This window comes from Carassius gibelio, chromosome B15 (genome assembly GCF_023724105.1).
Source record: "Carassius gibelio isolate Cgi1373 ecotype wild population from Czech Republic chromosome B15, carGib1.2-hapl.c, whole genome shotgun sequence".
In the NCBI taxonomy this organism is placed as follows: domain Eukaryota; kingdom Metazoa; phylum Chordata; class Actinopteri; order Cypriniformes; family Cyprinidae; genus Carassius; species Carassius gibelio.
The window spans coordinates 15,622,190-15,632,836 of record NC_068410.1 but is presented as its reverse complement, the minus strand read 5'-3'; positions in this window follow the sequence as shown (position 1 = coordinate 15,632,836).

Here is a 10,647-nt window from a genome sequence, read left to right as displayed (position 1 = left end):
ACTGTCTTTGATCATCCTGGAGGTGATCATTGGCTGAGCCTTTGCCATTCTGGTTATTCTTCTATCCATTTTGATGGTTGTCTTCCGTTTTCTTCCACGTCTCTCTGGTTTTGCTCACCATTTTAAGGCATTGGAGATCATTTTAGCTGAACAGCCTATCATTTTTTGCACCTCTTTATAGGTTTTCCCCTCTCTAATCAACTTTTTAATCAAAGTACGCTGTTCTTCTGAACAATGTCTTGAACGACCCATTTTCCTCAGCTTTCAAATGCATTTTCAACAAGTGTTGGCTTCATCCTTAAATAGGGGCCACCTGATTCACACCTGTTTCTTCACAAAATTGATGACCTCAGTGATTGAATGCCACACTGCTATTTTTTTGAACACACCCCTTTCAACTAATTCAACTAATTGCCCAATTGCACAGCCTTAAGAGCGTGCATATCATGAATGCTGGGTCTCATTTGTTTTCTGAGAATCTACTGAACCTACTGGTAACTTGTTTGCCACGTAGCAATAAAAAAATATACGAAAAACCTTGATTATTCTGGTTAGTCACATTGTACTGCTATTATTTTGAACAATACTGTATATATATATATATATATATATATACAGTAGTCAACATTTGAAGTGGATCAAAAACTTTCATCAAAGTTGTCCTTAAACCAAAATGTTTTCTTGTCTCAGGACAACTTTGACAACAAATGATGATTACTGTATATATATATATATATATATATATATATATATATATATATATATATATATATATATATATAGTAAAAACTGTAATATTGTGAAATTCTTACTGAATCAAATAACAGTTCTCTATTTTAATGAATGTATTATATTTATTAATATATTATTTATTTATTAATGTGATGGCAAAGCTTTCACTAGATATTACACTTTTTTTTTTGTATGCTATTTATTGAAAACTCATTTCCAAAATGAGGAAGCATTGAATTAAGTCCTTTACAGTGCCTGTTTGATAAAGAGTCCTTTCATATCGAGACCATACCTAAGATTAAGCCATCTACAAGTGATCTTATTTGAGTTTTAAATTTATGCAGTTATGCATTCAGCAGACACTTTTATCCAAAGGACATTGTAAGTGTATTCAAAGCTTACATTTTTCAGTTTCAATTCCCTGGGAATCGAACCCATGACCTTGGTGATGCAATTCCTAGTTTTTCTGAAAAACCTGATTATATGCACCGCAGAATCACATTTAATCACTCTTTTCGCCCGAGTATCTGAGCGGAGAGGTCCCTGGACTTGGTGAACTGTTCTTTCTATGTAGCGATACTTTTTATAGAGAACTCTGTAAGCAAGGATGATCTGAAGCCGTGATTTGAAACTGTCCAGAGTGCTTTGTGTTTTTTTGATGCATGCCTGCACATCGTGGAGGCCTGATAAATTGCTTAATGCCTTTTAAATCTACCACTGCCACTGCACTGATACCATTGGGCTAGAGGAAATATGTGGCACCCCAGTATGAGGAATTTATGAGTTTTGTCAGCATTCATTACAGCCGTAGCCTCAAGGCAAAACAAAGGGAATTCAACTGTCTTGGCTCTCTGTTCCTCCTGTGGTTCCCCGGAGAGTTCAATGGCACACAGCGGTCAACCTGCACACAAACATACACACACACACACTTACACACACATACACTGGTTCACCAGTGGATATGATTTGCGGTTCAGTGCTCTTATGTGCTACAGGGATCAGGCTGAGCTGTGACCAGCCTGCACTACAGGGAAGCTTCAATCATCCAATACACCATCTCCCACATTTCCTTGTTTTGTATGATTTATGTTGGACCCAGAAAGATGGAAAAATTCGTAGAAAACCAACTGTCTTGAATGGACTGTTTTCTTGGAGAGATAGCTGAACATGTCAGAGTTAGGCATGCCATGTGTGATAAAGTCAGTGTTGGGGAGAAACTAGTTATATGTAATGGAATTACATAATTTAATAACAAAATAAATGTAACTTTAATCTGAAGAAAATCTGTATCTGTACTTATGAAAAAAGTTAATGATTACAAAGAGGATTACATCTGATTTTTTTCCCCACGCACATACAGATACTGTATCCCAATGTTTCAGGAGTTTGGGAAACAGAATAGGACAGTTTATTCAATAACTGTTTTATTTCGTAGGGTTTATCTACAGTATACTGTATGCTTTATTTTTTTAGATTATGTTTTTCCCAAGTGTTTTCTGTCATAGCTTTGAAAGGATTTGATTTCAAAAACACTATCATAACTGTTAAATTATATGTTATGATTATAAAACTGTATTTAAAGAGGTGCTAAAGTCTGATTTTGTGTTGGCTGTGCTTTCCAATTAAATGATTATAATCATAATTCAAGTGATAAAGGGTATTGAAAGTTTGACAGTAATCAGTGTTGAGTACTTCTGTAAAGTTAGCCCTGCCTGCTTTAAATGATTAACAGTTAAAAACAGTCGTTAGAGATTTAGAAAAGTAACTGAATATAATTGGTCACATTACTTTAATGAAGAAATGGAAATAGTTACACTATTTATTACATTTTAAATAGGGAAACTTGTAATCTGTAACACATTACATTTCCAAAGTAACCTGTGGCACTATTATCAATCCCTATTATTATTATTATTATTATTATTATTATTATTATTATTATTATTATTATTATTATTATTATTATTTAAATCACTATCATTGATATTAAATTGTTCATGCTCATTTACCAGTCTATGCATTTTAAATTGCACTCTAAAAATATCTTGTGGTATTATGGCATATTGGTGCCTGTATGTTTTGCAGTATATAATAAAGTAATGTAATTTTAATATACCAAAATGTTTACTATCAAATGTACAGATGACCACCATGATAACACAGGAGGTTTAATAGAAGTCACATGATGAATCGTAAGTGGCACGTTCATAAAACATCACCAGTAGTCGTATGTACAAACTATATATGAGTATTGATTGTGTTTTATTATAGATGGTGCACATGGTTATTCAGACAAGAAGAACACATGGAATATATATATATATATGTATGTATATATGTATGTATATATATATATATATATATATATATATATATATATATATATATATATATATATATATATATATATATATATATATATATAATTTATTTATTTCTTTTATTTTTTTTGTATTGTAACACAAAACACCCAAATATACAGGTCCTTCTAAAAAAATTAGCATATTTTGATATAGTTCAGTAATTTCCATAATGTAATGATAAAAATTAAATGTTCATATATTTTAGATTCATTGCACACCAACTGAAATATTTCAGGTCTTTTATTGTTTTAATACTGATGATTTTTTTCATACAGCTCATGAAAACCCAAAATTCCTATCTCAAAAAATTTGCATATCATGAAAAGGTTCTCTAAACGAGCTATTAACCTAATCATCTGAATCAACCAATTAACTCTAAATGCAGTTTCATAACAAGGTTCGGGAGGAGCACGTCAGATACTTAGCCTAATTAACACAGGTGGAGCCACTTAATATAATCAACCTTGGGGTATAAATACAGCTGAATTAGCCTACCTGTCTCCATTGATGGTTTGTCAGCATCCCCCCTCCATCCCCATCTCCTCCACTAGAGTTCATTTTACACTTTTACATATACGGGGGGGTACTCTAGGTTCGGCCCATTCCCGAGCTCGGAGCCTCTTCCCCGGACAGCACGCCAAATATGCACTATAATACTTCAGCTAATTATATGTAAGTGTGAACTCGTGAAACACCTGCAAAAGATTCCTGAGGCTTTTAAAAACTCCCAGCCTGGTTCATTACTCAAAACCGCAGTCATGGGTAAGACTGCCAACCTGACTGCTGTCCAGAAGGCCATCATTGACACCCTCAAGCGAGAGGGTAAGACACAGAAAGAAATTTCTGAATGAATAGGCTGTTCCCAGAGTGCTGTATCAAGGCACCTCATTGGGAAGTCTGTGGGAAGTAAAAAGTGTAGCAAAAAACGCTGCACAACGAGAAGAGGTGACCGGACCCTGAGGAAGATTGTGGAGAAGGACCGATTCCAGACCTTGGGGGACCTGCGGAAGCAGTGGACTGAGTCTGGAGTAGAAACATCCAGAGCCACCGTGCACAGGCGTGTGCAGGAAATGGGCTACAGAGAAGCAGCACTGGACTGTTGCTCAGTGGTCCAAAGTACTTTTTTCGGATGAAAGCTAATTTTGCATGTCATTCGGAAATCAAGGTGCCAGAGTCTGGAGGAAGACTGGGGAGAAGGAAATGCCAAAATGCCTGAAGTCCAGTGTCAAGTACCCACAGTCAGTGATGGTCTGGGGTGCCATGTCAGCTGCTGGTGTTGGTCCACTGTGTTTTATCAAGGGCAGGGTCAGAGATAGGAATTTTGGGTTTTCATGAGCTGTATGCCAAAATCATCAGTATTAAAACAATAAAACACCTGAAATATTTCAGTTGGTGTGCAATGAATCTAAAATATATGAAAGTTTAATTTTTATCATTACATTATGGAAAATGATGAACTATATCACAATATGCTATTTTTTTTTTTTTTTTTTTTTTTGAGAAGGACCTGTATATTATTGACACCAAAAATAAGAAACAAAACTTTTTAAGTAATATATAATCAGTTGTGCTCTGTCACACAAGGAGTGACAGGCAGTGGTGGACGAAGTACACAAATCAAGTACTTGAGTAAAAGTACAGATACATATGGTAAAATATTACTCCAGTAAAAGTAAAAGTACTCCTTTTTCAATTTTACTCAAGTGAAAGTACAAAAGTACTCAATTTTGTATGTACTTAAGTAAAAAAGTACTGCAAGATAGATGTTTGCAATTTTACATAGGCTACTTAATTTAATTTTATATTAGCAAATTTTTTTATATTCCTACTGCTCAAAATACCTGGGATTTTTTCCAAAATAACCACTTTATGGAGTCAAAATATATTTTTGTTGTTGATATGGACTACGCTGATGACAGTAATGCTCACTGTGAAGCTTACACTGTGATATACCTGAGAGAAAACAGAGATGACCATCTGATTTTCACCAGTAAGAAAAAAGTATTTTAAAGTTAGTTGTTTTACAGAACATCAAAGTTACAGTACAGACCAAAAGTTTGGAAAACTCATACAAAGAGTTTTCTTTATTTTCATGACTATGAAGATTGTAGAGTCACACTGAAGGCATCAAGGGCTATTTGACCAAGAAGGAGAGTGATGATGACCTGGCCTCCACAGTCACCGGACCTGAACCCAATCCAGATGGTTTAGGGGTGACCTGGACCTCAGACAGAAGGAAAAAGAACCAACAAGTGCTAAGCATCTCTCGGGGAACTCCTTCAAGACTGTTGAAGACCATTTCAGGTGAATACCTCTTGAAGCTCATCAAGAGAACGCCAAGAGTGTGCAAAGCAGTAATCAAAGCAAAAGGTGGCTACTCTGAAGAACCTAGAATATGACATATTTTCAGTTGTTTCACACTTTTTTGTTATGTATATAATTCCATATATAATTCCACATGTGTTAATTCATAGTTTTGATGCCTTCAGTGTGACTCTACAATCTTCATAGTCATGAAAATAAAGAAAACTCTTTGAATGAGAAGGTGTGTCAAAACTTTTGGTATGTACTGTATATATGACATGATAATAAGGCCTGAAGTTAGGAAGAACATTTTAAGGAAAAAAATAATTACAAAAAATTTCATAATGATTTTTTTCCTACTCAAATCTTGTCTGTGGTTTAAAAACACCCCTGGCCAAACGGGGTGCATCTCTTCCCACTTTGATAATTACTGTAGTTACCATGTTCTGAACATCACATCCTTTCTTTTCTAACCAGATGTAATCTATCTATCTATCTATCTATCTATCTATCTATCTATATATATATATATATATATATATATATATATATATATATATATATATATATATATATATATATATATATATATATGTGTGTGTGTATATATGTGTGTGTGGCTGAATAAAAATATTTGGATATTTATAAAAATTACATCAACTTAGCACCAACAAGCTTGTTAGCTAGGCAGTTAGCATCAGCTAACAATATTTACTTATTTTCAGTACGATGAACATTCATGTCTGTCTACTCGTCTAGTTAATCCAAACAATATACATATGTATAACGTTACTGTCGATAAACAATATAAAAACAGACGTCACATAGGACATTTTAATAAAACTGTTAACATTACGGCAGCGGTGAATTTGAACATGCATGAGTTATTGTATTTAATCTGTGTTGTTTTAAGGTTTTTTTGTTTTTGTTGTTGTTTTTTTACCTAAAATTGATGTCTGCATCGTCTGCACTCGAGCATTTGAGTGGGCTTAAATAGATCTCTCTTTACAACAGATTTAGTTCCCAAACAACTGACAGTTTTGACCTAAATATGATTTTCAGTTACAATAATTAATAAAAAATTTCGACATAACTTACTTTTAGCAACATCAGACGCACGCGCGCTCACAAGATCACCCGGTTCTTACTTCTGGAGACTCGCACTAAACGGTTCATTTGAATCAGTGAGTGGTCGACTCCAGAACAGCTGCAATCCATAGACAGTAAAAGAAATGGACACAGCGACCCCATTGGAACTCAATTGAGACAAATGAAGCCCAGTTTTAGCGTTTTTTAGCACTTCCGTTTCTGACGCGCAGACTCAAACGAAGCTTGACGACGTCAGCAACCTGTCTGACAGATGTAAATCTTCTAGTAGCTGTGCGTGCAAACTGCCATCGTTAATCTTGCAGAGACGGCGAGCTTGAGCGGAGAGTTCTTTGTCGTGAGTGAGTAGGAGTAAGTATTCTGATTAATTATTTTGTATAGTATTTTAAAATGTAACGCCAGTACGTCATATTAAGTTAATTGCCTGCGAGCTTCTCCTCCTGTCTGTACGGTAATGCGACAGAGAGCCGAGTGGTTATGACGCAATCGTTAGCCTATTTTTTACAAAAACTATTAATACGGGGCCATAATGTAACATAGAAAGTAATGGAGCCCTTTATACATTGTTGTGTATCTTTAGAAATAAATAATGGACAAACAGAGTCTTTAAACGCTTCAGATGTAAAGTTATTCGCTGTCAAAGTGACGCCAAAATGAATGGGAGTCAATGGGAATGCTAACGCAAGTGAAGTTCTGCTAAAAGATGGCAGCCCCCACCCGACTTCAACTTCCGGTCGAGTTCCTTGCCCCTTGCTGCAATCGGATCATTCTAATTCCTAAACGAATCATTTGGTGCGATTCACGATCCGATTTAAAAGTTTCTTTTGAAAAGACTCAGTTCGTTCATGATGAATCAGACACCGCTTCTGAGTGTCGGAGCACGTGATATAGGGAGTAACGATATGTTTTATGAAATGTAGTGAAGTAAAAAGTACGATTTTATGCTTTGGAATGTAGTGAAGTAAAAGTAAAAGTTGCTCAAAATAAAACTACTCCAGTAAAGTACAGATACTTGAAAAATGTACTTAAGTACAGTAACGAAGTAAAGCTACTCCGTTACTGTCCACCACTGGTGACAGGAGTGTGATCTGGAATGTTCTTTCATTGTTTTTCACCATAAATTATATAATGTTTAATTTTAATGAATAACTTTGAAAGTATTTTACAGTAAAATTACACATAATACCATGTCCAACCATTTACAGTTTTTTTTTTTTTTTTTACCATATATGGTATGATAACTTACAGTTAACCCATTAATAATTTAAAGATTTGCTTAAGATAATAATAATAATTGTTTTCTAAAGCTACTTAGTCTTAGTCTTAGTCTTTTTCTGTGAAAATTATTACTCTTTGCCATTATTCAAAGCTCACATAAAGTTAATAAAACTGAATTATTAAATACAATTACGGCCTTAACCAAATAATTATTTATTATAATTATCTGTAGTAAATCTTCAAATATATATTTTTAAACTAGACTATATTGCAATGTTTTGATGCTAAAATTCAAATCCAATTAAGCACTTGAATCATTATTATTTTTTATTTATACAAAATTGAATTTTAATATCTGTGATTCATATTGAATGTTATTAGAGGTTATCATAATGAGAATAATTATTGGCAGTAATGCTAAGTATGTGAGACATTAAATAAACCATTAGGATAAATGTATTAGTTATTGGGGGGGGGGGGGGGGGGTATGGTTGCCAAACAACGTCGCAGCTCTGTTCATTAATAAAGACTGTGAATCAAAATTCAGAGTCTGAACTATCCGCTTTATAAACTAGACAGTCGGATCCTCAGCAAGCCTTTACTGTGGTTGGAAACTGAATTGTATTGATTAAAAATGAATCCAGGGATGCAAAAAACAGTCCTACTACTGTGTCACATACAACAGCCCGGACAGGTATTACCCAAAGCTTGTTATCATGCTGTTATACAATATCTCACTGTTGCATTTGCTACCTTTAAGAACGTTAGAGTTGGCAGCCTGCCACGGATAATGATATCAAAAGTGAATTTGATGCGTGGAATTCAATCGTTGCAAAGAAAACTGGCTGGGAGATTAAAATTAGGTTCTAAATGCTATCTGTGGCTGCCGTAGAATGAGGATTGACATGAAACACTTGGAAAAAAGATGCAAATAGATTGAGCAATTAGATGGCAGTACCAGTAACCGAGCAGACAGAATGCCATGGCAATACAGACAGGGCAGATAATACACTGTTCCAATCCCTGCACTTCTCTGCTGTAATTTTTGGTTTATTTTTTCCTGGTTTCCTTTTTTATACCTCTACCAGCACACATTTATATGCTGCAATTCTAGTTAAGAATTTGATTAGACTCAAGATTTAAACAGCAAAGTTGGTCTCTCAGGTCTGCTGTGAATAAGGCGATTTATATGGATAGGTTTGCCTCACTTTGGTGTTCCAGAGAAGTATTGTTGAATTTGTATTTCTTAAAATAATTAATGATTCAGCCTATTCATAATTCTTGATAGCAACTGTTGGGTAAAACAAAAACAAAGAATGCTTTGGTTGCAACCTTGGGATATACTTCATTAAATTAGTGTTTATTTAGAGGTGCGGAGCAAAAAACACTTTGACATATAGCTACATGTCACTTAAATAACTTGTAAAGTTTTGGAGTATTCTGAATGTTTTGAACAAGTATAATAATGCTATTTACATATTACTTCAAAGTATACTACCTAAAAGTATACTATTTTATTACCAATCTACCTGTCACAGATTGTGGCTGTAGACAAGCGCATGACACAGGAGTAATCTTTAATTCAAACGGAAACTCCAGAGAATAACTAGGAGAAAGGACAAGCACGAACACCTAAGTGCAAACTAACACAGGACAAAGGAACTTGGGAGAACACAGGGATTGAGTGAGCAGAGACAAACAAGCTAATGAATAAACACAGGTGGAACCGAAAGAACTAATCAAGGAACACAGGGAAACTTTGGGTGCTTCTCAAATGGAAGGCTGCATCCTACCGAGTCTTGTAGGCTACTCCTCCTCTAGACAGTCTAGTAAGTGCGCATGGAAGCGTCACATATGTCCTCACCGTCATGTCACAAAAACACTAATAAATCTTAGTTTTGGAAAAATACTTGGTATCCCAAAGTATACTTTATATTATTTTGCTCTCTATTAATGCAATACAATGAATCACAGTCGTTTTAGTCTCCCCGTGGCTTGAATTATTGGCAGTTTAGCATTAAGTAATTTACACCAAAACAAAAGATAAAATCTATCAGTTCATGTCTGAAACATTATTTTTGTATTACATTGCATAATAAATTCAGACAAGCTCAGTACTGACTCTTTTTTTCATCAGTTTATTATCATGAAATGGAATGGGTACAAAGGATTGGGGGAGATACATCCCATGCATCCTTCAAATTCAGCTGAATGAAGGACACAAAACGAAGGCTGCCTTTCAAGGATCCTTCCGATTGAGATGGCCTTCAGCGACGTCTGATGCTGTGGCAGCCGAGATGTGCAGCCTTCCGTTTGAGAAGCAGCCTAGGTAAAGGAAGGTAGAACAGAAACTTGACACTAATATTTCCAGAAAACAAATTAGTGGCCAAAGAAAGTTGGTTTGGTTTTTGTTTAAAGCTTACTTCTAATTATAAATACTGAAAGCCTGTGGAACTGTAGGGTTTTACAATATTATTTTAATTTTAGTAAATTAGTTATAAGAAATAGTTCGGCCAAAAATTTAAACTGGCTGAAAATTTACTCACCCTCAGGTCTTCCAAGACCAGTTTGCTTATTCATTAGAACAAAGATGAATGAATGCAGCATTGCATCATTTGTTCAACAATGGAATTAAATGGGTGATAAAATAACATAACAATAATCCACAATTAACCCACACGACTCTAGTCCATCAATTTATTTCTTGTGAAGCAAATATGTTTGTAATAAACAAATCCGCCATTTTAAACCTTAAACAATTTCAAATTAAAATTTTTAGTTGAACTATTCATTTAATTCTCTTAATTTTCGTTGAGCTTTGTAGGATGAAGGTAAAATTGATTAGGCTATGTTAGAGTGTAATAAATTAGCAAATAGCTCAACTAAATAAAAATTGTGCTTAATATGTTTTTTATATATATAT